Source organism: Drosophila pseudoobscura, chromosome X (genome assembly GCF_009870125.1).
Source record: "Drosophila pseudoobscura strain MV-25-SWS-2005 chromosome X, UCI_Dpse_MV25, whole genome shotgun sequence".
NCBI classification, from domain to species: Eukaryota; Metazoa; Arthropoda; class Insecta; order Diptera; family Drosophilidae; genus Drosophila; species Drosophila pseudoobscura.
Genome location: NC_046683.1, coordinates 23,732,982 through 23,736,026, shown reverse-complemented (window position 1 = coordinate 23,736,026; position 3,045 = coordinate 23,732,982).

Genomic DNA, 3,045 nt, shown 5'->3' with positions numbered 1-3,045 from the left:
TCTCTCTCTAACACACAGGTTTCATGGTCGGTTTTGCCAATTGCAAAATATGAGTTCAAGGATCTCTCATATCGGACCTTGACCGTTTTGTGTCAAAATTTCGCCACACCCACACCCACACCCACACAATAATGTAGATTCCAGAAAACTAAAAAAGCACAATCATAGAAAATTACCATATTTATCCGGTTGCTGAATCTGGATCAGATGGGATCATTTTTATAGCCAAAAGAAACAAATCAATTTGCAGTGGCTAACGACCCAATGATAAGAAATGTGGAAAAAGTTAATTGGGAACAGTGAAGGCGTTTCAAATCTCTGCAGAAAATTGTGAGAAGGCTCTTGATAGTTTGAAGGAGGCTTACGACAAAAAATATTTGATCTTTTCTGATAATGTTTCGCAGTTGTTTGACATTCCCAGCACAACAAAACCTTCTGCTTCATGCCTTAGGTCCGTCATTGACACGGTGTCATCTATTCCTCTCTTCAGTCATTAGGAAGTGAAAAAGACATTAATAGATATAGCGCTGTCTAAAGTAGATCCCAAAACGAAGTCTCGGTTCGAAGAGCAACTGGATTTCGATAAACTACCGTCTTGGTAGGAGTGCGCAGCCCAGTTGAATCGGCGCTATCAGTATCTAGTTGGCGAAGAGTCAACACGGAATAAGGGAAAAACTAAACAAGAGACAAGTAAAGGACCCACTAAATCTTAATTGTCATGTGCAAAGACGGATAGGCGAGCTGATTCGAAATGTAACTATTGTCAAGCGGGGAATCATACCATAAGCAATTGTCAATCGCTTAGTGATTTTCCTGTTCTTCAACGGTTCGATATCACCAAGCAACTCCGACTGTGCATAAATTGTTTAAAGCCAGGTCATACAGTGACGAGGTGCAAGACAGCAAAATGTCGAGTGTGCTCTAAGCCCAATAACACTTTGCTTCATCGATACGGGGTAGAGCCACAGCAAAATGGGCCTAGTTCTGTGCCTGTAGAACATTCGTCATCGTCTGAGCCTCAGACAGCCTATTCTAGTGACGTTGCTAGTGCTGACCAGGTTATTCTTGCTACCGCTGTTGTAAAGGTGCGAGATCGGTCCGGACCATTTTCAGTATGGACGAGGATCTAGCGCAGCACTTACGACTTGCGCCGTGATGATTCGTGCCTTAATATCACAACTGTTGGAAAAAACTCTTCCATCATAAAGCACAAGATTCATACTTCTGTCTCGTATCACCGCGCCAAACTTTGATTCCGATTTTTGGGTATTAACCCGATCATGTTGGCAATTTCGACCAATGGAAGATAGCAGCAAATCTTCAGCTGGCAGACACGCATTTTTACAAGCCTGCTAAGGTTGACTTATTGATAGAGGCAGAAACCGTTTTTGAGTTAATGTGTGGAGACCAATTAAAGGCAAGTTCCGAACATCCATCAATCCAGAAAACATTGTTCAGATTGTAAACTTTTAATAACACGTTTTTATTATATTCTCTTCCTTCTTGATCGTCGTATTCCAATGAATGTGTGTTGGCATATCGATACTTGTCAAGGACAATCCACAAGAAATTTGTAGAGATGGATGGAACTTCAAGGGAGACGTCGGGGGTGGCTTATCGTAGAGCAGATGGATCGAGGCTTGGGCGGGCGTTGCTAGCGTTGTGTATCGAATGGTGCACGCGGACGTGGGGCGAGGTGGAGTCGGAGCCTCGTCTAATTCGAGTGAACTTACGCAATCGGGTGTTTTTACTTCGATAATTTGACACTTTATTGTACGTATTAGTAGTTTAAATGCACTTATTTTTACTTCGTCGCCGATGTCTTCTCGTGAGTTCCGGGTACCGCGTCTGTACTCCGGACGGGGTCTCTGCGTAAGTTGCTTTCTGGTTTCAGTCGGCGTGCTATTTATACGCCAATGGGCGCTGTGTCAGCGGGTTCAAAAGTGCACTTCCACGTCGGGGTGCACTTCGCCGTTCTGGCGATCGTGGGTTGACCTGGTTCTGTCTCTTCGTGTTTTTGGCGAGCTGGCGGGTTTGCCGTTGGGTGCTTGTCGTGGGCTTCCGCGGCGTCATCGTTTTGTAGTCGATGAACCCGGAAGACTGCGCCTGGCCGGTTGCTTGGTCTGGAGTGGGGGAAGTCCGCGTGACCTGGTGTGTTTGGTCAGCGTTATGAAGACGGCGCGTGTCAGTCGGTGGCTATGTGTGGAGGGGGGTGTTCGTGTAGTAATTAATGCATGCGTTCAATTTACGTTGGGCGAGGTGCTGCAATTTAGTAGCAGGTTTTATGTTTTATTGGGCGTTGGGAGAGGCGTTGTAGCGAACCCTTTTGGGTTCGTTACAACCTATACCAATCGGCTTGCTCAAGGGGCTCTGATAGTTTTCCTAACATAGGAGTAAGAGCACGATGCACCCGCTCTACTTGGCCATTCGCCGGCGGTGCACCTGTAGCTACATTAATGTGCTCTATCCCTCTTTCCTGCAAAAAACTAGAGAACTCTAACGGTCTCACGATCCGATATTATCCTAGTAGGGCGACTATAGAAATAAAATATTTACTTAAGGAATCCTTCGCTTCCCGCGTGCTGGTACTATTAACCGGGAACAATTTGACAAACTTAGTGAATGCATCTATTACCACAAGGAGGTGTTTTCAATTAGATCTAATACTCGGCAACGGACCCAAATGATCAATATGTAGAGTATGAAAAGGAACACAAGACTTTGGGATACTATGGAGCGTTCTGTTATGGATTGTTTTAGACATCGAGTGTAGTATACACGGTGGACAGTTTCTGATGAACCTTGGCACTTTACTTCTCATTGACGGAAACCAGTAGGTCCTCAAAAGGTATCTCACGCACTGCTCTACGGCGAGATGTCCTAGTTTTTCGTGTGACTGCCTTATCAACTGCTCTTCCATACACATTGGTACATAGAGACATAGTTTGTTTTCACAACTCCTCTTGTAAACAATACCATCTACCATTTCAAAATCTACTTCAATTCCATCCCCTAGCATTTTTCGAGTCCTAACTACTTCCTTAT